This window comes from Dermacentor silvarum, chromosome 9 (assembly GCF_013339745.2).
Source record: "Dermacentor silvarum isolate Dsil-2018 chromosome 9, BIME_Dsil_1.4, whole genome shotgun sequence".
Taxonomy (NCBI): Eukaryota; Metazoa; Arthropoda; class Arachnida; order Ixodida; family Ixodidae; genus Dermacentor; species Dermacentor silvarum.
In genome coordinates, this window is record NC_051162.1 from 53,970,499 (window position 1) to 53,994,956 (window position 24,458).

Below are 24,458 nucleotides of genomic sequence, written 5' to 3' on the forward strand. Positions count from 1 at the left end.
CATATATGATACGTTGTGCATTATTAGCGTTGATTAAGTGCCGTTCTAGAATACCTAAAATGCCACTTTTACCGCAAGAAAACGACTTGGCGAGTCAGAAAATAGATGCCGACGCCGCCTTGAAGTTTCCGCACTAGCTCGGCTGTTACGTCTTGGATTTAAACGGAGTAGGCTCGTCCTTAGCTAATTTTTTATTGGTAGAAATCGACTGTTGGTAGAAATAGACTTACCAAGTTTTAAGAAATGTTACTCTGCCAAAACGGCCCAGTTACGAAAACATAACTTGGAATCCGTGACGTCATCTTGAAGTACGGAGCTATTTTTTGGCGCTAAATTCAACGTATCAAATTTTGACATTCATTTTAGCTTCTGATAACCAACCTATTGCAGCAAAATGAAAATAGAGCTTTGACCGCAAGAATCATAGTTCTAAGCTCATTTAGTGTTCCTCCTTAGTGTCCAGGTAAATGCTGGTTTCCTTACATGGCCATTATGACCGAACGGGCAGACAGGCGCTGCATTCTAAGCGAATAAATGTTATTAACACAATATGGGTGCCAGAAAGCTATTCTTTACCGTCCAGAGAGGCGGGAAAGTGGCGAAATGTTGCTCAAAGCGCATTGAACATTTACGGGTGGCTTGGTTAGTGAGCCTGCTCGGATATAGAAGTATGCTCTATAATTCAACCGCGTATTCATTCCCTATGCAAGTGCTGTGTGCCTCTGTTATCTCCGTAAAAGGCCGTACAGTAAGGAAACTCGTACCTGAGTAAACGTAAATCACCTTCGTGCAAACTTCGAAGAATTTCATGCCATTACAAAAACACTTTGTTTCAAATCGAGCAGGTCGCCTTTCTTTTCCGCAGTATCCAATGGCAATTTATTCTGGTTTCTCTGAAGACTGTTTGTTACACAGTATTTTTGGTTTTACTTCTCTCCAGCATTCTCTTGGAAAGTCATTATGTAAGTTCGTATAGAGTTTGAGCCTCTTCTGATAATGTTAGGTAAGCGAGGTTAGCGAAGGTGGAATGTTTAGTGACCAGGGATGGTTAGATTCAAGACAATTGTCTATTTCCAATAGTCGAGAACTAATGTCGGTACAGGATTGAGGAAGGTAACGAAGGAATACTGGCAACCACGCTACTTGAGTGTCCGGTTTAGCACCCACTTGTCTGTACTGCGTGACGTCAGGTCGTGTGTTGTGTCAAGTTGTATGGTGCTTCGTTCGTTCTCTCTGTTTTTTTTTTCTTTCATTCCACAAGCGGGTGGGATCACTATCAGAAGGCTTCTTTCTAGCTTGAAGTTCGGAGTTTTAATTTTTTTTAAATTTTTACCATCCCAGCGACTCCAAAAATTGTAGATGAGTGTCAAGAGTAATGGGGAATAAAGCATCAACAAGGCAGCTTAACTTGCCACACTAATCCTCGAATACATAAAGTCTTACTTCTTAAGTGACGCGGTGTTTGTGTGTTTCCAAACTGGTAATAGGCGATCCTGACGTTGTTGTACGTGTTCACAGCGACAGTGGCGACGACACTGCTACTTGTAATAATAATAATAATAATAATAATAATAATAATAATAATAATAATAATAATAATAATAATAATAATAATAATAATAATAATAATAATAATAATAATAATAATAATAATAATAATAATAAAATAAGCTATGAATCATTTACTTAACGTGTGAGGAACAACCCTATGGTCTGAGTGTTGGCGCACGCTTACATTCAAGTCGAAAATCAAAGCAATAACGAGCTGCAGGAATATATGAATAAAGAACGAAACCAACACAATGCATAAAAAAAGAGATTATTAACAGTTTACATGCAGCAGAACGCAACGTAAATACAAAGGAAAAAGGAGGAGAAAGGCAGTTGAACAATTTGTGAAATTATGAAACAGCAACGCAAAGGTCGGAGAAGGACAAAATCATTGTGTTGCGATAGATATCGAGATCACGAAAATAAGCGGTATAACGACTCATTATTCCGTGTACGGTTGAGTGTTGATGATGACAGGCAGGAACATGGAAAGGCCTGTGTTTCATGGTGATCTTACGTCGAAGCATAATAGTAATAACAATAATAATGATAACAACAAAAATGGCAACGATAAAATTCCTTCGACTGCATAGTGTGATGTAAAGTGGATGCCTCTTGAGAGCGCCGTAAAGTGCCCTGCATGAATCCCTGGTGGGTGTCAGCGCTGCCTCCTGCATCTCTAACGCTGGTGTATTTTAGTGACGCGGGGCATGGATACATATAGACACATTCTTTCCGGTTGCTCCGCGCAAGCGCAGTATCGGCCACGCGCTAAAGAGAGAGAGAGAGGGAGAGACGCGACCGAGACGACGACGCGACCGTCCGGGAGCATAGCTGGCGTGTCCCGATGTATTATTTATGAGGCCGCGGCCGAAGCGGCCGCCATATCGCGAGATGTTATTATCTCGCCTTCTTTTAGTCTTCCCTACTTGTCGGCCCGTCGTCATTGTCTTGTTTCTCTCTTTTTCTTTTTGTCTCCGCCCGGTATGCCTCCTCTTCGTGAATGAACCGAAAGCCGCCTGTGTTGTTCGGCCGACTGTTGATAAATGGAATAGGCAAATAAGGTCATTCTCCCCTTTTCGCGTTTGCCCGGGAAGCGGCTACGTGCATTTCTCTGTGACCTCCGCTCTGGTGTGCGGGAAGTGCATATCGCCAGTCCGTACTGGGGCCGGCAGTGTCCGGCTGTTCCTGCTTTTGATGTTCCCAGTCCATTGTCTGACTCGCGACAAAGGAGAAGACGCCTCCATGTGTTCAACCAATCTGCGCTGTGTTGCGTAGTGGAACACGCCGTGCTGCAAAGGCATAAGGAGAACGGCAAGGAGACCTAGTTCGCAGAACGAGATCTGGATGCACTGACCATGAGAATGGTCGCTTATGACTGCACAACCCGTTCGCCTGGATTATGTCGCCTGCTGCGCTTTGTCCTCTGGTGCCCAGACTGAGCAGCGAAGACGCATTTCGTTATGTTAACCAGTTCACGAGGTTGGCCTGCGTCTAGCTTGAAAGCGATGACTCATCCTATACTACTTTCTGATGATGCAAGTTCGGAAAACTGTGGGTTACATTTCCGTAAGCATGGGGGCAACGCTCTGAAGGGATAAGGCGGGGAAGGGGGGAAGCTGAGGGATATAGAACTTCAAAACGTGGGTGTTTTGAGATTTCGGCGCATACTGGAAAAACCCCTGGTTTCTCGAATGAATCTCCAGGAACTTTCAACACGCCGTCCTTCGCGGTTCGCATGTAACTGCACGACGTTACGGGCAATCATTTCCTTCTGACAACCTAAGTCTTGGTACCAAATTTCTCGTCTTCTTCCCAAGGAGCATTTAACTTGGGTAACCGAAGTTTATGTACTAGAGTGCGCTACAACCAATCAGAGAGCACGAAAAAATATATAACAACTTCTCTGACGATGACATTTAAATTAACGCGATACGCAAGTTCACACTTTTCTTTAGTGCCATAAAATCTCGAATGAGTATCTCGCTGTAGCAGTTGTGCGTTTATTTTTAATAGTGCGGTTACTTTTCCTTCGTGCCCGGTATGGTGGTGCACTCACAGAGCTCACCGGCCTCACAATTATACCTTCTCAAATTGGAGCAAGCCTGAAGTTCGCAGGCAGGTGGAGGCCCTCGAAGTTATCTACAATGGTGGAACAAGGAATTTCACTTCAGCGGTGGCACAAGGAGTAATTAAACATTCTGAAAATCTCCTCGTCTGCCCTACCCTAACGTTCGTTTACATTTAGTCATATTTGAGAGGCACGATAACTTATTCGCCACAAAATTTGCAGCCAGTTTATTTAGTGGCTCCGCTTGAGAGCGTGTGTGTCAGTAATATTGGTAATACTTGTACAGTAACACGCAGTAACGGTATCTTTGATTTTTGTTAAATCGCCCTGCGGGAACGTTTGCTCATAATTTAATGAGAGCGTTTATTTCTGAACTCTCAGCATTTGGGTGCTTATCTCAACCTCTTTCACACATCCATCAAATGTAGGATTGCACCGTCCGCACATTGAGATTGCCGCTCCACTTTAATGAAGCTCCTCGTTGGCGCTTAAGATGCGGAGTTGGTTTCTATCGAAGCACTATAGTCGAGACTCCGAATGTGTCCGGACACAAAATGCTAGCTAATGATTGTTTAATGTTACTGGAGTATACGAGTTGTTTGTTTCTGTGGTGCCACACCTAAACAAAAAAAGAACTACCACATTTGGGCCCCAGTAGCTCTTGTAGATAGGCTACGTGGTTGATGAATATTAGGCACAAAACATTGTGTACTTTAGTTTCGCGAATAACTGAAACATGGTTTAACTTTTGAATTACTAACATTAGGGCACATGTTGTAATTACTATAGTTTACTAAGACTAGCTCTACTTTCGAGATATCCTTAACTTGTTCTAAGGAATACAGCGGCGTCCCATCTAACAGTTTCTCAAATGCGTGCCTCTAACAGTTCGGGACAACCTTATCTGGAACACGGAGGCAAATTTTGAAGATGAATTCTTGAACGTTGTGCTAGTCTTAAAATTTGTGCTTGGTACACGGGAATTCACTACTCCTCGGCTTCAATTTGGCAAGCAGATGTGACCGAAAGTTAGTAATTAAAAAAACTAATGAACGTATTTTAGTTAATAACTAAATTATTGAACTATTTCTTGTTGCTAATTTCCGCCTAGCAACGTAGCCTATCTGCACAAATTTTAGAGGCTTGATTCGACAATTTCTTTCCTTTCGTTCTTTTCTTACTCTGGCTCGTTATTTATTTATTTATTTATTTATTTATTTATTTATTTATTTATTTATTTATTTATTTATTTATTTATTTATTTTAAATACTGCTGACTCCAGTGGAAGTCGTTGGAAAGTGGGTAGCAAACGATGATTACATCATGACAAGTCTCTCAAACAGAGAGCAGTAATATAGAAAAAGAAAATGAAAGAAAAAGCACATCATGATTACAAATGTACAAATATGTATACATATATAAAAGTAAAAAAGAACACGTACAATGACCGATCAGCTGGTAATAAAATAATGAAATTAATAAATGTTCCCGGTGGTCGAGGCCACGGCTAGTCTCTGTCTACGCCCGAGTCTATAATTAAGTGTTCCACGCATCTTACCTCGCCGCCCTGCACAAGTTGTGACCGAGACGTCATTTTAACGCGGAACCTGCTGATTTTCAGTGAAATTCTGGTGACAAGTTATCTTCGAGACTGCTTATACAAGAAGCCAGAATCCATTATTCGAAGCCAACTGCCGTCGACGCGGGAAATTGACGCGTTAGTCTTCCTTCCGCAATATCTACCACCTGCATTGACGGGTAGATTTAATGCATTAATACCGAAATGTATACAAGGAATGAATGCATGGAGCCAAATTGAGCGATTCGCGAGACATGCTGCGAAACAGGTCGGTAGTTTAGGCAAAGATGTTGGCCATGTTGAAATGGTGCTGAGTGCAGAGCGACAAGGGATGGGGGGGGGGGGGGGGGGGGCGGGGGGAGGGTGCACGAGAAGAAGCACCGGGACGTATACAGTGCTCCATTTGGCCTCAGTTCTTTTTCGTTTGTATCTGCTTCTGTGACTCAGTGACTATGAAATCTCGTCGCAGAGTGCAAGCACGCTTGTTTGATTTTCGGCGGCGACATAGAACTGGGAACATAATGCGAAAACTTACTCGTGTACTGCGCTTTGCGTGCAAGAGAACGAGGCGTGGTTGGTCGAAATAAATCTGGAGATCCCTGCTGTGACGTGTCACGTAGCCCGTGTGCGCCTTTGGTAGTTAAACTCAACAATATTTTGCTTATTTCATTTTTTTTCACTAGCAAGAGTTGCTACGGTTAATGCACTGTAATAAGTAAATGTGAGGTCCTTGGATACCCCGCTTACCATACTTAGCTTACCTGGGTAAGCCAGTGCACAGCCGCAGGTTTTGTATGCAGTAAATGGTCACATGCCGGTGTTCCACAGTTATCTCTCGCTTGCAAGCTGAATAATCTACTAAGTAGTGTTTTGCTTTGTAGCTTTACTAAAAGAGAGGGTCGCCGATTTTCCTGCATCTACGTTCTCAGCACTTCAGACAGTATATACCGGGTGTTTCGTTTTAGATCGTACAAAATGTGAAAAAAAGCACATTTGGGAGAAAGCATAATTGCAGCCATTAAGTTTAAATACGCAGCGGCCCAGATTACTTGCAAGGGAAATCGAAATGCTTAATAGAATAATTACCAAAATTCACTAATTATCATTTTAATTAATTACCTTGGGGAACACACTGCAATCTACGAACTTCAACCGGTAACTTCGCAAGGCGTATCCACATGGGCAAGGCGTATCTCATTCCCAACGTGGGCGAGACGAAATACATCGGCGTTCCAGTTACTTTCGTGCCTCAATACATAAAAGGGCCGTTTGTTAAAAAAAAGTAAGTGGAGCAGTAATGCAGTGTTACCGCAAAATTAAGATTCAAGGTGCATTATGCGAAACCCGTTAGATTCTTCAGATTCGTCATAAATAGATACGCCTTGCAAATGTCACTGGCTAGAATTCGTGAATTGCAATATGCGCCGTTATGCAATTAAAATAAAGTTAATTAGTACCTTTCATAAGTAGTCAATTATTATGCGTTTCGATTTCTAGTGCGAGTAATTTCCGTCGCTACAAATAACCCAGCTCAAGGACTACATTTACGCTATCTGACAAAGACGATTTAAAAAAAAAGTGATGTATGGTAAGAAAAAAAAAAGAAAACAGGAAACACTCCGTATATCAAAAGCAAAGATTTTATATGCATAATAACTGCAACTTACCTCGCTTTTCTGGCACAGCAAGCTCATCCTATTCAATCGCCGTCGGTCCCACTTGCTTCGCGTGTGTTGACACAGCCGATAGCTTTTTTTTTTCAAGGCTTTTGTTTATTGTAGGGTGCAAAAAAAAAAAGCGCTCTGCGTATTCGCACGTCAACCAGTGCAAATGAAAAAAAAAAGTATAAAGCGAAAGAAGGCGCAGCGCGTTCAGATATTCCGTAGCCTCTGTGTTTACTCGCGCCATGATGTATTATTCTCGAGTCCCCTCGAATAGATTGTCGCGATGACGCCTGTACCGTGCGATTGCGTGTGTCCTTGCTGCGCCACTGCTGTCGCTTTTATAATGGCGCTAACAAGGTCGGCTGTATAACTGCCAGCGTGATTGAGTCGCACGTTGGTCGCCACTGGCTTCGCTGTGCTTCACTTCCGCCGTTCGCTTGTTGTATAAACGCAAGGAGGCATTGTACTCTCAAAACACGTCAACCGCGTCCGTGGCTATATACGCAGTGTACTTCGTAAGGATAATTCTTGAAAGCAGCGCGGTTAAGCCTGCTACAGTTCTGCTGGTCTGCAACGTTTCCGGCGTATGATTTGTCTTCAACTCCAGTAATTTGGTTGTTGGAAAGCTTTCGACGCGAGAGCTTTAGGCGCCCCGTGTCGCAGAAAATGAGGCGTCGGTGTCGGCGTGGGCGCGGGCGCGCCGGCGTCATTGGCGGGAATAAAATTTGGAGGACGCTTAAGCTTCGCCTCCAAGAGTGGAACGCGAGAGCATTCAAAGATCCTTGACTGTTGCTCACACTTCCCGGCAACTGCAGCTTATGTAACCGCAATGTTTACTGGGAAACGCTGGCGGTGAACGCTATGCACGAAGGCGCGCTTTCTCGTAGAAACGCGGCCTCTTTCGTGGGCTGGCCTTCGTGTATTGTTTGCACCATTAATATTTCAGCCTGAAAAGATTTAGCATAAAAGGCATGCGCTGTCGGTGTTTTGTTTCATGACAATTGTTTGTGGGCTGTCACTCTCAAAATTCCGAAGAATAAATTTGTAAAGAATGCAAAACAAAGTGTGAGCAACTGTCGTGGTAGATTATATTTCGAGGGCTTGCATGGTTGGGGATGATTTTTTCGCCCGCGGGCGGCAATTCCGACGCCTCCGCCGGATTTTCTGCGACAGGGTGCCCTAAACGCTATCGCGTTAATAATCCCGAACCACCCCGACCGCGCAGGCCCGGCCTCCACGGGGCGCAAGGCGTTAGGGAACAAAATTGAATTTCTTAAAGTAAGATCTGTCGCAAAAATAGCGAAGGGCTTAACCACAACCTACAGACGTGATAGCGTCGTATTGTAATTTGAACATACGAGAAAACGTAATTCAGTTGCCGGAAAGCCTGATAAGCAGCCAGGGATGTTTCAACGCTATCGCGTTCCACTCTTAAAGGCAAAGCTTGAGCGTCCTCCAAATTTTATATTTATTTACCTTCGCGACAATACTCGACGTCACAGTTCACACGTTTTCTTACTGCGAACTGTTGCATCTACGTACTGGTCTTCTCTTTCACTTTAAGTGATCGCTGGTTAGAGAATATACAAGACATACAGTATCGAAGGTTAACCCTGAATTTGTTGTTAAAAAATAAATTCTGTGGTTTAACGTGCTGACGCAGCACAGCGAGTTATGAGGAACCCGACGCGATGTTTCATGGCTTCGGCGTATAGCGCTGCTAATGTCGAGGTCGGGGGTTCGATTGTCGGGTCGCGGCTGGCCTCATTTCGATGGGGGCTATAGGCAGGAGGTTGTGAGGAGCGCCGTTTTGGGGGGCTGCGGTTGTATTCCTTGAGCGCCTGGTGTTCTTCAAAGCGTGCGCCGAAAGAACAGTGCACCACAAAATTGCCGCTCGACTGAATACTCGAGGCACTTTGCGTGTATTCGCGGGCTTCTTTCACGCCCGGAAAAACACTTTCATGCACCACGTATATTGCACAACAGAAAGCTGCATAGGAAGTTTTTCATGTTGCTCTACAATTTTCTCGTTGAGCACTTTTAATCTAATTTGGTTATTTAATAAAGACTAATCATGTATTTAGGCGGAATACAAGAAATAATCATATGAGTATCTCCAAGCGATGGCAAACAACATTACCTTGGTTCTGTCCAACCACGTCACATTTGCATTTTTTTAAAATCTTGGCGCATGATAGTTAGGACACCCTGTACATCATACATCGCGCAGATGTTTACACATATGCGCGATACAATTATTGCCTTACGTGTTTAGAAAAGCATTATTACCCGGAAATTCATCAAGCTAAATCGCAATAAAACAACATCGCCCGAACGTCTAAAGCCAAACGCGCGAGGATTAGACAAATCCATACACTACTGAGGTCCATGTTCATGGCACCCGAGCAATCGCACGGCTAGAGTTTCGGGTATAGGAACCGTTTTGTAGGAAACTCTATGGCCTCGTCTAGGCGCAGCACGGAAGAGGAGCGTTCCTAACGGTGGGGCAACGTCAGAACGGCTCCGTAATCGATACCCTCGCGCAGTTGTGCGCGCCCTTATAATACAGCGCGCAATCGGTCGCGATCGAACGCGCGCGAACCAACAGGCTGCCGGCGGCACCACGTCAAGACCTGGCCGCTGTTACGCTGACTGCAGCCTCTTCGTGTCTGTGCTGTACTTGCCTCGTATACGGCCGACTTCTACGGTCTCGCCCATCTAAGCTTCCACTTCTAAAACATCATTCCCCCTTCGCTCGTCCTCCGAAATGCTTTCTTTTTGTTCATCGTGTTTTCTTTTTTGGGGGGGTCATTTATTTCTTTGTTCAAAAGATCTCCGGCGGCACATCCTTCAGGACGGCTCGGACGACGAAGCATTAAATCGATCTTTTGCTTCGTAGGCTCTCGTGTTCCCCGTCTAACGTGATTTATGATATTTTTGTCGCTTGTGTGGACACGCCGGCACAAACATACTGCTTGTGGAAAGTGTGTCAAACTGTCCCGTCCTTGCGAGAAGTAAAAAAAAAAGCTTACTAAAGATAAACGAAGAGAATGCACGCGTATATATTTTCGACACGCCTTTTCAAGAGCTCAGGTTGCTGTCGTCAGGCGTGAACAGGATTCATCAATTATCCAGAAGTGAAAAAAAAGGTGTCCCCCCCGTTCACTGATGCCATTGACGTTGATGAGCTTGGGCTTAGGGATTAGGAGTGTGCGATTAAGCTGCATGATGCGTTATATATATATATATATATATATATATATATATATATTGTCGTCTTGACAAAAGACAGCTCTTGAACAAAATCACACTGTCGCCCGGAAGGTGAAGCATTGATAGCGATATAAAAGTACTAAACAAATACACGAAGGTTCGTAGTTTTATCGGCTTTATAAGTTGCAATAAACATTCGCTCACTAATTAATCGGAAACCGTGCACGGCGTCACGCGCTCACAGGCAAACTTGATCAGATCGATCTCGCTCGATGACCGCGAACACTCGCTGCCACAGCAATGACGTGGTGAATAGCGCAATTTTAACAGAGGTGGGTGACCGCTTCTGCTGCCTCCCCCTTCAACGCGACTCCGAAACTTCAGATTAACCCCCGTAATAAGAAATACATCTTAACTTCAAGAGCATGCTTGACTCTATCTAAATTACGCCTGTCTTGAACGTGCCGAAGAAAACGCAATTAGCTGCCTGGGTGCGTTCACGCCAGGCGTCATTTAGATCCAGTCATGCATGGCCTTCAAGTTAAGATGCTCTTCTGAATACAGCGGTAAGCGGGCGCGAAGGCAGCGCACTTGCAGCCACCAGACATCTCGGCTCGCCCTACGTTTGCACCCGCCGGATATTATTTATTCATTGATGTATTATTGCATCAAATACCCCAAGGGCGGCGTTTTGCACGAGGGATGGGCAATTATTTATTGAGACTGATTTGAGGGGGATCTTGAGATCATGTGCGTCGGAGTGGAGCACAGGGTCCTTGGGAACAGCATTCCAGTCCATTGCGGATTTCACGAAAAAGAAGCGCTTCAAGTACATTAGAAAGGTTAGATAGGTGTGGGTTTCACGCAGAGCATACGTATTCCAGCTTAGGCTACCACATGTTAGATATGGTGGTAATGTCACTGAGTGAGGAGCAAGACGCAAGTACCGTCGAAAGTATCCTAGAGTACCATTGGTTTTGCTGGTTTTATTTGTTATATGAGAAGACCAAGACATATTACTTAAAAGGGTGACGTCAAAGTATTTGCCTGGGTCGACAGAGGGATATTTCAGCGTTGCAGGTCACAAATTTTGGCGGGGAGAGATGTTTTCTACAGGTAAAGGAAACTAATGAAGTTTTAGTATAGTGTTCATAACATCAATCATTGGATGCACAAAGAAGTACTTTTATCAAGGTCCTCTTGAAGTTACTGTAAGTCATTATCGCTGTGAATGAGACGATAAAACACACAATCGCCTGCCAAGAGACGAATGCTAAAATAGATATTAGTGGGAAGATTGCTGATATAGACTAAAAAAGGAGTTCCAAGGAAGTACTTGGAAGTACCCCGGACAGAAATACTAGTAGAGGATTGATTGTTAGCATAAACGAAGTGCTCCCTAGTGGTCAATAAATTAGGAATCCAGTTTAAGACAAAAGGATTAACATTTAGATGAGAAAGTTTAAGAAGCCGTTGATGCGGTACTTTGTCAAAAGCATTATTCAAAGTCCAAGAGCAGGGCGTCAACAGGAATATGTACATCAAGGTTAGAGTTTATGTCGTTAATGAACAGCGTTAATTGAGTGTCACAAGATAAACGTTTGCAAATACCATGCTGATTAGGATCAGAAACGCTGACATAAAGTAAATTACATGCGCCATTAGATTTAGAACATACACTGGTTAGGGAGATAAGGCAGTAACTGCGGCATCAGGACGCCGGACGTGTCTTCGGGACTGGAATAATCTTGACCACCTTCCAATCGCCTGCCACCACAACTAATGACAATCACTGCTGAAATAGATGACACAGGATTTGGCTGACAGTGTGTTTGGTGTGTGTGTTCTTTTATTTTATACTTCATGCCATCAACGTCTGATGAGCATGACAGCTTGGTGGAATCAAATATAATTGTGATGCCTTCAGGACTAAAGATGATGTCGGGTAGAGCGTGATAGTGATAAGGTGGAAAATTAGGCGTTTGTCATCAGGTTCATTAGTAAAAACAGTTGTGAACGAGGGAGTAAGTGCCTAGTAAGGTTCACAATCAAGCATAGGCTGGTCATGTGTGTCGAACAGAGAAGTGGTTGCGCTTGATTAGGATTTAAAACTTTCCAGAACTGTTTTGCGTTAGTATGTATGGAGCATGTTTGGATGAGTTGTCGAGAAAAAGGCATGTTTAGTTTCGCTAGAGAGCGATTGGAATATTTTTTTCTGCAGTGAGATATTTGTGTCATGCGCTTTCGGTGTCAGAATGTTTAGGGCGACGGAACAGTTTTTTTTCTTACTGTTATTTAGACATTTCAGCGTCGAGTTAATCCAGGGGGATTATTGTTTTTCTGTTGCGTTCTTTGTAGGCACGTATGCATGCGTAAAATCCTGCATCTTCTTTCTGAAAAGAAGGCCTATTGGTGTCTACTGGTGCGTTGTACGAGTAAAAAGCCAGGAAAGAAAAAGCCACGTGGAAAATATTGATGTCTACACATTTGCGTGATCACAGTGTTTCCTTTTCTTTTCTTAGAGAGGCAAGGGATCTATAAATAAATGATCCTTGAAGTACAGAGTGACCGCTAAGGCCAGACATATGAGGCAGTGATGAAAGTTTATCACCGTGAGAAGTTAGGGAGGTCATGTATGCCAGACGAAATTGACGCTATCACGTGTAGGACTACTGACGAGTTGTGTCAATACGAACATTATGCAAGCGTTGAAAAGGCGACCTTCAGCGCTAATATTTGATGTAGTCGCGGCAACGTTTGACCGATGTACGGAAGGGAAATCGAAGTCTCCAAATAATATGATGGGTGGCTGACGATACCGCTCTGTGACGGAACGGAGCGCCTCGTCATCCACAACGCGGCGAAATAAGGTGGAGCATGGTTGCGCTAGAGGAGGAGACGAGCGCCCACCTGACCCCCCCCCCCCCCCTGGGTACGCTTCCCCACAGTACGGCGTGTTCACCTTTAATTCTTGCGAACGTTACCAGTTACTCAGAAACAAGGTCAGATTTAGTCCTAGGCGTGGAGCACCGCTTCGCTGGGTGCCGTCATATTTGTTGCCTCAAAGCATTTGGAATAAGTTTGTGGTGACATGGTCGTGTGTGAAAAATAGTACCTCTACCTACAACACGGTTTAACGCGTCGGACACAAACGGTCATCATACGGTGACTAGCATTGAGTGTGTTTGCTGGCGTCTGCTCAAGCAAAATGTGACCGTGTGAAGCGGATCAAAGTTCTTATTACGTGCGTATGGACTCTGGCGGTTCTTGTGCAAAACGTCACTGTCTATCAACTTTTAATTTCCCTTTTTCTCTTACTTTCGGGACGGCCTGGTTCTGCCGGCCAGAACATGAACATGATGTTTTCTAAGAGCATATGATATACCGGGTGTTTCAGCGAGCACTTTCAAACATTTTGAAAGGTTGCCTGTAGCAGACAGCGCAATTCTAGTAGTCTACTCGAAGAGGCGGACATTACTTGCACAAAAAATTGAAATGCATAATGGACTAATGAACAGACATTCACAAATTAAATTCTTAGCTAATTATTTTAAGGCTCGTATTGCAATTTACAAATTGTAGCCGTGGAGTTCGCAAGGCGGATCCATTTAGAACGAATTCTCAGGATGACACCAGTTTCCAGATATTACTTTCCGATCTATGCGGAAAAAATGCATTGACATTGCAGTTACTTTCTTAACAAAACGTCGTTTTATCAAATGAAGCCCAAAAGTAACTGTAACGTCAATGCATTTCTCCGCATAGTTCGGAAAGTAATATCTGGAAACTGTTGTCATCCTGAGAATTCGTTCCAAATAGATCCGCCTTGCGAACTCCACGGCTACAATTTGGAAATTGCAATGTTAGCCTTAAAATAATTAGCTAAGAATTTAATTTGTCAATGTTTGTTCATTAGTCTATTATGCATTTCAATTTTTTCTGCAAGTAATGTCCGCCTCTTCGAGTAGACAAGCTCATAAACTAGAATTGTGATGTCTGCTACAGTCAACCTTTAAAAATGTTTGAAAGTGTACACCCGGTATACAGTTCTCAAGATTTTTTGTTAACGTCCAAGTTTCTGCCCCATATCTTAGTACCGGTAAAATGCAATGATGCCTTCAGCGTAATGCATGTACGTGCCACTATCACTGTGCTCGTGTTCTCTGATTATTTGCGCAGTCATATAGGTCTAGTATAGTTATCATTCACTAAGCTTTCAAAAAAAAGACGTATGATGGTAAGCTTATAGGACCAAGTGCATGCTGACCGGAGTCCAGTTGAGAAACCACTAGCAACTCGGTTTATTGCCAGGCGGACAAATTAGGTAAAACATCAAGCAAACTTCTTAATTGTTTTAATTGTCAAAATGTCACTTAGGACCGGAGCTCTTCAGAATGGTAACAAATGTCAAAATGAGATATTTTCAGCAAAGTACACTTCGCGTGTATTTTTTTTTCTTTTTTTGCGGAGAGAGAAAGCTCTAGAAATATGAAAGATGTCATGTCTCCACAGAAAAAAAGGCAAGGGACAGCAGCGCTTCGAGTGACATGATGCGTACCTATACCTTAAATTCATACGGGACGCACTAGTTTTTCTCGTGACTGCGAGCACTGGGAAAAGTCTCTCTAGGCTCCACAGCGCTGCCTGCTACGTGCTAAACACAGTATAGTACTATTAACCGTTCAGCGCTGTGTACTCAGGATGGAGATGGACGCGCTATAGCTTCAGCATGGTTGTGTGGGTTGATGAGTGATCAGGTGTTTGGGGTATATCTCCAGGCGCACAAACGTGAGTGCATAAAATGGATTTCAAAGGCTGAACTAAAAAATGACTAAAAATTACAACTTCGCAAATTGCGAGTACCTAAGTTAACCCAAATGTGTGGTCTGTAGCCTTTGTTTGCCGCAAAATAAATGCGAGAACGAGAACTGCGTTGTATTTAGCGATTCTGACAATTGCAGGAGCGCAATGATCACTTAACAATTATTGATTACTTACTCATAATTAGCTCGTTAATTGTTTACATTTTAGGCATGTATAAGTTGGGTATCTGCCAGCATGCCGATTCTCCAATTTGCCTAATATTTCTAAAAAGCTGATTAGTATAATTAGGCTGGTGCATTATTCATTTTGCTTCCGCAAATACTCATGTTCGTTGCTGCTGTGAAGTTTGGCAAGGAAAATTGGAATTTTGCTTCAAGTGTTCCACTTTTCGTAATATGAGATGGTCGTTGCATAATCACGCGGTATGTACTCGATTCAAAGGCAATGATTCCCTTCTAGCTTGATATTATTCAGCCGAGAAAGTTCGGGCAGCGCAATAACCATTTTTCTCGACGAAGCCGTAGCAAAGTTTATTGCTCGGGAAAGCGTACAAGCGTTCCCTTGTGTGACGAATCACGATATATGCAGTAGCCCGAGGACTTGTTTCTGAAGAGCTTTTTGGTTTGTTCTTCCAGCTATGAATATGAGTGCCGGCGTCTTCGAAATCAAAATGGTTGCCGACGCACACCGTCTCCTGGATTTTTTTTTTCATTTCCTGGCATTCCCCTGAATTCCAGCAGATTTTTTTCTGTGCGTTTTCTATATTCTGGCATTTTTTAGTCTGTCTTTCTGTCTGTATTTATTTATTTATTTATTTATTTATTTATTTATTTATTTATTTATTTATTTATTGCTTTTGCAAAGAAAACATTGAAACACTTTACCGGGGAAGCCAAGCATGGTTTCTTGACGTTCGGCGCACAACGCCTGCAGCAGGGAGCAAATTCTTTTGCCGGTTATTTGTAGTCCAGCTCAATTTTTTTTTTTTGTATTGCAGAATGGGGTAACCTACTTTGGTAGCTCTCGCGATGGCATCAGGCTGCTGAGGTGCAGTTCGCAAGTTACTGCTCATAAAATGCATTAATAGAAGCTATTATTGGCATAAAAATCGAATAATTACGCGCGTTTAATCAGCAGACACCAAAGAGGCGGGCCAACAAGCAGTACTGATGAGAATCTTCGAGCGTTGTGGCTATGACGTATCATTTAATTGATGAAGCTGAGCTAACCTTCCAGTGCTGATTTTTCGAGCACAAATATGTAGATAGCCAGTTAAAAATTACAGTAAGCCACATTATACGTGTTTATTAGAGACACTTATGTGCTTACTGTTTTAATGGGTTCCTTTGCGTTCATGAATATAAAGAAGCTGCTCGTCTTTAATTAAATACAGTTAAACTAAGCTGATATCGGCGTTGATACCGCTGCTCTCCTCTTTAATTTCCCACTTTGCTAACCTTCGCTAAGCTTTACCAAATACCTAATGCTTAGCTCTGCTGTTATTTTATAACTATAGATTTGCTGTTGTTAACTGTGCGATTACTATTTGCAAGTATTTTTCGTTTAAATGTGCGAAACTCGGGCATGTTCAGCATTCTTCCCCTCAGAGATAATTCTATGCCATTCGAGTCAAACATGTATCCCCGTTTTGGATTTCCCCGTTTTGGATGTGAAGGAAGGGTGCTCTATTTTTGTGACGTCAAGCTCAGTAGCGCTTGTCTACAAAAAGTGATACGTAGCACTCACATCGTCCCGCTATGTTGCCACCAGTTTATTCAGTTTTTTTTTTTTTTTTGCTGTGGTTTACGTACGGTGATGTATTGCGATGGCATATGCGATGTTTCAGTTATACTAGCGTGATTGTGTTATTGGGTTCGGAGCTGTCCATTTTTTAATTCGGTTGGGCTGTTTTAATGACTAGCCTCACCCTCTTTGGCCATACTTGGCCCTTGCGCCACTTGCGCCATTAAACACTATGTCATCATAATCATCACGTTTTAATATCATAAATGTGCTCTAGCAAAGTATTTCACGACCTAGTGTTTGAGATATTCCGCTAACAGAAAGTAGAGCAGAAAAGACGCAATCACGTGCGAGGGTACGAAGAACAAGCGCTACATGTATGAGTTCATGTGATAAGGAACATACGTGCAGTAAGAGGTATCCATGCCGAAGACCGATGGGCGAACCTTGGACGCTCTAACGTAAAGCTATTCTAAACTATTTCTATTCCATTTCTGCAATCAGCCTTCCACGATTGGTCAAACGTTTTTTGGGCCACCCCCACTTCGCCCGTCTGTCACGCAACGTCAGGAAAATCGCAACAACTTCGCATCTGATATGACGTGTGCACAGTGATTGGGCATGATTAGACCGAACAAACAAAAAATTATCATTTCCGGTCGTACGCGCTTTTCGCCGTTAGCCACATACTCAAGAAGTCAGTGCAGTCTAAGGCGAAAGCATTATATGGCTCATGGGTCGAAAATTTGGCCGTCCGGAAAATTAAATGGCACCAAATTGATTTTCTAATGCGAAATTTTTCCTAATGCGAAATTTGAGCGCAGCTCTATACGTGTTTTCATTTCGCGATATATTGGCTGACAATCTCTCTCGTGCGGAACGTTGCAAACGGGGCGATGTGTGGTGCGACGGCCTCGCTAATCTCGCGATCGCGAGAGGCAGCTCGTCGGTGAAGCGTGGGCGCGATTCACAGCAGCCGCCGCCGACAGACCTCCCAGACGACGCGCGCTACTCTGGCGCCATCTCGTATACATCGTCGCCGCACACCGCTTTTCACCTCACGCTTTCGCCATACCCTCCTCCTCCGCTACCGCCTCATGGTTCGGCAGCATCCTCCTCCTCCGCATTCCTCCTCGCGTCTTTCATCCCCCCGCGGCGCTCCGCGTTGGCCCTTTCATCCTTCGCTGTGCTCGTTCGCTCGGTTACGCCGACGACGGCGCCCGCCGCAGGAACGGGCTTTTAAGAGCTGCGCTCTAAATTAGTGTAGTCTTCGTTCAGCCGAACCATAGCCGAAAGATCTAACTGCACCTTTAGCGCGCCGACTGTCTGGCAAAAATGACGCGAAAATGGTAGGAGGCCTAACTCTTTCACGCAGTTTGCTTGCTTTTTACGCAGCTGCATTACGCGTTCGCACACGGCCCGCCGTCCCCTGGGGCGCACTCTTGAGGCGAGAATGGGTCTCTCGCTTCGGGCTCTTCGCCCGAGTCCTATATTGGCGCTCGAGCACTCCGGGAGCTGCAAGGGGTCGAAATTCAATTTCCTCCTTCAGGATGCCGCTATGTGGTGCTGCCTGCGTCGTCAACCGGACGCTGAAACAACGGGACTGCTGCCGACACGCCCTTCACATTTTCTCGTGGGCGTCTCGGGCACCCGATATTAGCGCGCGGTAATATCCCGCCCAAACGTGAGCGGCCGGCCATGCAATGCACAGACCGCGGCCGCCGGCGCAGGAGTCCATGCCGTCTATTTTTTTTTTCGCGTCGTTGCAACGCATGCGCCGGGGGCGATTGCATCCAGCCGCTGTCTTCAGCAGTATACTCTGTGCCTGAATAACCGTCGTGGTGGCTCAGTGGCCGAGGCTTTCTGTTGCTGAGGAACGCGAGTGGAAGGGTTCGACTCCGGTCCCCGACGACGACATATAAACTGGAGTTATATGCAAAAAATATTGACAGTCACTTTAGCACACGCCAAAGAGAGTGAAGGCGAAAGCCTGCGAGCTCTAGAGCATTCATTGAATAACTTGACATTCTCATTCGAATGAGTTGGTACTTCTTATTACTTGTTTTCTCCCACCAAAGGTCGTGGGTTCAAGTGCCTCAATTGACGCTACCCTAATTAACTGTGCCTTAATTAACTTCGCCCTAATTAACACCAATGGTATTGGGTTAGAGTCTCACCATAGGTTGAGGGTGCGACTTCCACCAGAGGTCGTGTGTTTGAGTGCCTGAATTAACTCTATCCTAATTTACTGTGTCTTTTTATTGCGACAGCAATTATATGGACACTTCAACCGGATTTCTGCCGTCGGCTACGCCGTCGCCGTCGCCGTCGCCGTGAGGTTCCGTATAGATAAAACCTTCGCCACGAGCCGTATGCCCCAGCGGAAGCGTGCGGGGACGCGCGCTATCGCGGAGAGCGAACGCACTCAATCTCCCACGCGCAAGCAAGGAAGCGGAACGCCAGCGCCGGAGGGAGCAGGGGGGGGGGGGCACTTCTCTGCCAACAACCGCGCTCGTCGCTCGTCCGCACAGTCTCTTATCTCTCCCACGCGCAAGCAAGGAAGCGGGAAGCCAGCGCCGTAAGGAGCGGGGGGGGGGGGGGGGGGGGAGGCGCACTTCTACGCTGCCAACAACCGCGCTCGTCGTTCGTGCGACCGAACCGTCTCTTATCTCCACACGGCTCTGACCTTTATGCGCCGTGCATTCGCCGCTCCGTTTCCGTTGAAGCGATAGAGCGCACGTACCTTCGCTGGCTGCGCGGCGTATGCGCTTGCTGCCAGCGTTTTGACAGTCGTTGTCTGCGGTCATTCAGTGTGACCTATTCATGTTTGTTTGTGCGCGCTCACACCACGCTTGTTCATTCAGTTAGTAATAGTCGGGCCACATTTTCCAACGCACGCTACACATGCAATGCTGCCCAGATCGGCAGTGCAGCACTACAGGTGTGTCCCTTCGCACGCACTGTCCACGGTAAGCGCTTCTCATCAACACCACCGTTTCACACGCGCCTTCTCGTGGTCATCGAGTCTCTCTTCATGTCGCTCTACTTACGCCGCAGCACACCTGCTTACTTAATCAGCTCATGTTTACTACAATTCATATTGCTACCAAGGCCGCTCACCTTACTTCGTATGACATTGCTGTGTTGATATGACATTCATTGCTTCGCCCTTAGGGCGAAACTGTGACATTTTTTTGCATGGTTAGCGGCATAGGAGCCAGTTTTGGAAGAATACGAGAACGAACGTGCGAGCAGTGGCATGAGCGCGTCTCTGCGCGAGGGGAGCTCACATGACTTTCTGTACCGCACGCCGCGTTTTCACTGCCACGGTCTGATGAGGCATTCGCCTGATGAGGCTTTAGCCTTAACTGCATGCGCTCGTATACTTATATTGAGGTGTATATTTAGGAACTCAGGGTGGTTAAAATTATTCCCGAGTGATCTGCTACGGTTTCCCTCGTAACCACTTTGTAGTTCCCAGACATTAAACCTGACAGTTTAATTTCAATTTAGTGTTGAACGTTTTGGCTCTGCTTATAGTTCACGCGCTTCAGACACCACACAGAAGCGTGCCGATTTGTCGTTTTTCAATAAGCGTTTACCCAGGAAGCAGGAGCGATGACCAGCCACCTTGACCAAGAGTCGATGAAACTGGGGGCACAAGTGGCTGATTACGTCATATAATAATAACGCCGTCTTATTGTTAGGGCCCTAACTTCATCACCCCACCTAGTTTTCTGCCGTCATCGACTACGTTTCCCTGCTCTTGCAATCCATTCTGTAACTCTAATGGTCCACTTATAATTGAACGGTCTAATTGGAATCAGCTAGCGCAAGAGAGGGTTAACTGGAGATCGCAGTGAGAGGCCTTCGTCCTGCAGTGGACTGTTGATGATGATAATTGTTAGGCTCAGTTACTTCTTTACAGGCTGACGCGAGTAACTGCGATATAGCAATGCATCTTTTCACCTCGTCATCACGTTATAACCTAGTCACCGAAGCCCCTACGTCGTGCCTGCTTGTCAACGAAAAAAAAAAAAACTTGCATTCTTTGGGACTTGCCTTGTGCCCCAGCGATAATTGCCATCTAGCGTCCATTTCCTATCTTCAACACTGCGCTCCCGCTACTTCAATGGGTGTGTTCCAATTCTGGTCTACGTAGACAGCTAAGAAGACAGCCGAGATAGCTTCGAGGCCACGCAATGGAACGCGTTTTGAACCGTCTGGAAGTAGTATGGAAGAAGATGATGATGATGATGATGATTTATTGGCATCCCCTTTGAAACGGGGTGGCGACAAATAGTCACCTAGCCTGCTTGATTTAATCAGGTATACTACACATGTTCTTTATCTAGCATTTTTGTATACCTTTTTCAAAAATTTAGCTTGTACCGCTGCCTATGATTTTAAGAGATCAGGTCGTATCCATCTTTTCCCTGCTTTTTTTCCACCAGTACTCTAATCGTCTCTTGCTGATCTCTACGGCTGATCTGTTTATGTTTCCTTCCACTTTAAACCCAAGCGCTTCTGGGAGTTGCACGTTACCTACGGTTCTCGCTGGGTGGATCCCGTCGCATTCCATTAGGATGTGCTGAGTGGTCTCTGGATCTTTACTGCAGCATACACATATCTCATCTAGTTCCGAATATTTGTTCCGATATGTTTTCGTCCTTAGGCAACCGGCTCGAGCCTCAAATAGCAAGGCACTGCCCTTTGTGTTATCGTACAGATTTTCCCTTCTAATTTCTTTCTTCTCATTCTTGTAAATCTCCATTGTCCTTTTCGTTTCCATTCTTTGCATCCAATTCACGGTCTCTATTTCTCTCACTTTCTTTCTGATGACCCCTGGTTGTCTATTTACAGTTTCGATTATCCTGTACTTGGTTGCCAACTTCCTTGACCTCTTCCTCCATTCTGTGTCCACGCTTTTCATGTAGAGATACTTGTGCACTTTAGCCGCCCATTTATTTTCATCCATGTTCCTGAGCCTTTCTTCAAAACTAATTTTGCTTTGTGCTTCTCTGACTTCAAAAGAGGCCCAACCCATGTCTCCATGCAGTGCCTCACTTATCGTATTACCGTGTGCTCCCAAAGCCAACCGGCCTACTGATCTTTGGTTAACTTCCAAACCCGCCAATATATCCGATTTTAAGCATATAATGGCATTTGCGAATGTTAGCGCTGGCACCATTACTCCTTTCCAGATTCCACGCACCACCTCATACTTATTGTGGCCCCACAGTGCTCTGTGTTTCATTAATGCTGCATTCCGCTTCCCCTTTATTTTCAGATTATCTTGGTGGTTGCTTGAGTAATTCTTTCCTTCGTTTATGTGTACGCCGAGGTACTTATATTGCTTCACTATGGGTATTACTTGCTGTTGAATTGACACCACGAAGTTACTCGTGTGTTCATTAAAGATCATAATCCCTGATTTCTCTGGGCTAAACTTAAGGCCTAGATTTGTCGCTGCGTTCCCACAGATATTCGCAAGTATCCGTAAATCTTTTTTATTGTCCGCTAGTAGCACAATGTCGTCTGCGTACATCAATCCAGGGACCTTCTGTTGCACCATTTGTCCATTACGCATGTAGGATAAATCAAAACCTAGTTCGCTGTTTTCCAGTCGTCTTTCTATGCCCTTGACGTAAAGCGTGAACAACAATGGTGACAGAGGGCATCCTTGCTTCAATCCTTGGTGAATTCCCACCATTTGATTTCCTTTTCGGCCTTCCCATGCCACTTGTACTTGGTTGTCTCGATATATCTCCCTCAGCAGCTCCACGAAATCGTCATCTATGCCTTCGTATTGAAGAATATCCCACAACAATTCCCTGTCTACGTTGTCATAAGCTCCTTTAATATCTAGAAATGCTACCCATAAAGGTCTTTTCTGAGCTACTGAAATCTCTATGCACTGAGTTAGTACAAACATATTGTCTTCTAAGCGTCTGCCTGGCGACGCTTCTGCGACGAGACGCCACCTCGTGGCGAGAAGAAAAAGTTGAAAAAACAGACATTATTTCTGTAGTTGAAGTCCTTGCACCCTTCGAACCTTTAAAAAACACGATGTGACACACACAAGGGCTTGGGAAAGCGTGTCTACGTTTTCTTGTGCCCACACGACCTTCCTGTGGGCTTTCCAAGCGTCCTGCGCAGCCGCCATCTTGTTTGGACAGGAAAGTAGCCTGCATCGTTCTTGACTTCGATCCTGTCGGCGAGGCTGTCTACTTTGACGTCTTCGTGAGAATTGGGACCAGACGTAAGATGGCCGCTGTCCACTTAGCCCGTCTACTTTGTCGTCTACGGCGAGTATTGGAACACAGCCAATGTCTCTAACGGCACGCGCGTCTCAGCGTGACATGGCATTTTTGGCAGTGAAGCCCCAGGGGACGTCGAGTGTCACAGAAAGCAAGTGTACGCAAGACAGGTGACGATTACTGTGTATGGAAAAGCATCCTTTCACATTCTTTTACACCCCAAACGTAGGCAAAGTGTTCAAAGTGTGCAATTTGCCGGAATTTCGTCGTAATGTGAGGGCACTCACTATCTACGTATACATTTCGGAGAAAAACAAAAACCCAACGAAAACAATCGTGCCTCTCAGCCCTTATCGACTAGGCACATTCTGCTGGTGTAGCCGCGGCATTGCCTGCTGTGCTCACCGATCGCCTTAGGAATGTCAGTGCTTTGTCTTTGTGATGAATGAGGATTCCATTGTAGGGACAGCGTAAGAACACGGAAAAGCAGGCTTAGGAACTGAGCTGTGCGGGGAGTCAACAGTCCCCAAGTTCCTCATCGTGTAGGCGTAGTGGACCTATGTGTACCTTCAGTCTCAACATTTGTTTTGTTCCGCGCGGAGCACTGACGTGTGCATACCGTCTTTGCACTTCCATTCTAATGTTGCATGCATGTGCTGGTGTTAGTGATCCTCGTTCGTACATGGCAGGAAACGCTAGACGGGAATGGGCGGGCTTCCTACTGCTGGCCGTTCGTAATGCCTATTTTGTTTTGTCCATTCAACACATTCACGTGACTTCCCACCTGGGATTCTTTCTTGGCTGGTTGGGTAGAGACAGGCCGCAATCTGCTCGAGAAGATCGCCTTTTCTTTATTTGTAATGCGTTAGCATTAGGAGTGTCAAAGTAGAAAAAAAAGCGCATGTGTGGGAAGTGTGAGAGGCCGGTCACGTGGTGGAGGCAGAGAGGGGATGGGAGAGCTTAGAAATGCGCGCATTTGTTTATGCATGTATATATATATATATATATATATATATATATATATATATATATATATATATGTATATATATATATATATATATATATCAAGAAGGGGGTCACGCAAGGAGAAACATCTCTCCAATGCTATTCACTGCATGATTAGAAGAAGTATTCAAGCTCTTAGACTGGGAAGGCTTAGAAGTGAGGATCAACGGCGAATATCTCGGCAGCCTTCCGTTTGCAGATGACATTGTCCTATTCAGCAGCAATGTGGACGAATTACAACAAATGATTGAGGACCTTAGCCGAGAAAGTGAAAGAGTGGGGTTGAAGAGTAATAGGCAGAAGACAAGGATAATGTTCAATAGCCTGGCAAGGGAACAAGAATTCAGCATCGCCAGTCAGCCTCTAGAGCCTGTACAGGAGTACGTTTACCTAGGTCAATTACTCACAGGGGACCCTGATCGTGAGAAGGAAATTTACAGAAGACTAAAATTGGGTTGGAGTGCCTACGGCACGCATTGACAAATCCTGACTGGGAGCTTACCACTGTCTTTGAAAAGAAAACTACTATCATTGCATTCTACCGGT

The 24,458-nt window shown here is 44.8% G+C and overlaps 1 protein-coding gene across 1 annotated transcript in view; it reads left to right on the top strand.

Annotated features, from left to right (window-relative positions):
• Positions 1–24,458, top strand: part of LOC119465254 (uncharacterized) — a 405,770-nt gene that overhangs the window by 13,274 nt on the left and 368,038 nt on the right.